We start from the raw sequence: 1105 nt of genomic DNA on the forward strand, positions 1-1105 counted from the left end.
TCCTTGGGTTTCCGAGGCAGTATCACTACAGAAGTAGGAATGCCCAACCTTCCTTCTGAGGAGTGGCTGGTGGGTTTGAACCGCCAGCCTTCTGGTTAGCAGTCAAGTGCCTTAGGCACTATGCTATCAGAGCTCTCCAGCTCCACTATACACCTGGGAATTCAGCTCAAACATAAATTATAGGACCATTGTCTGCCAACCCTATACATGTTCTTGGGTACACTCCCCACTGCATAGACATATCTAATAATTCAGCCTTTCCACCCATCTATCCACTCATATACCCATGTTTGCCCTCACTGACAATGCCATACAATATGTGCAAAAGGGTTAATCTTTGTTGTCTGTACTTCCCACGTACCTCTCTATGTCTTTCTCTTCCTCAATGACATTATATTGATCACTCACATTTGGTACATTGCCCTTCTCTTCACCCAAATAAAACCTTATCTCTATCTATCTAACAGTGTTTCCTCCCCTTTTCTCCCACCCCTGGTAACCAACAAAGAAAATTTCCTTCCATAGATAAACCTTTCCTTGACTTTTACAATAACGAACTGATACAATATTTGTCCTTTTGTGATTGACTTATTTCACTCAGCATAATGTCCTCCAAGTTCATCCACATTATGGGTATTTTGCAGATCCTACATTATTCTTTAGCGTTGCATAGTATTCTATTGTTTGTATGTATCATAGTTTGGTTATCCATTCCTCAGTTGATGGACACCTAGGTTGTTTCCATCTTTTAGCTATTGTAAATAGTGCCACGATGAACATGGGTGTGCATATGTTCATTCTTGTCATGGCTCTCACTTCTTTAGAATATATACCTAGTAATGGAATGGCTGGGTCAAATGGTATTTCTAATTCCAACTTTTCAAGGAATTGCCATACAGCTTTCCACAATGGTGATACCATTTTACAGTCCCACCAACAGTGCATGAGAGTCCCAATCTCTCCACATCCTTGCCAGCATTTGTTATTTTCTTTCTTGTTGAACTTTGCTACTAGTGCTGGAGCAAGATAGTACCTCATTGATGTTTTGATTTGCAACTCTCTAATACTTAATGATCATGCGCATTTCTTCATATGTTTGTTTGCC

This window comes from Orycteropus afer, unplaced genomic scaffold (assembly GCF_000298275.1).
Source record: "Orycteropus afer afer isolate SDZICR_OR568_19922 unplaced genomic scaffold, OryAfe1.0 scaffold00257, whole genome shotgun sequence".
Lineage (NCBI taxonomy): Eukaryota > Metazoa > Chordata > Mammalia > Tubulidentata > Orycteropodidae > Orycteropus > Orycteropus afer.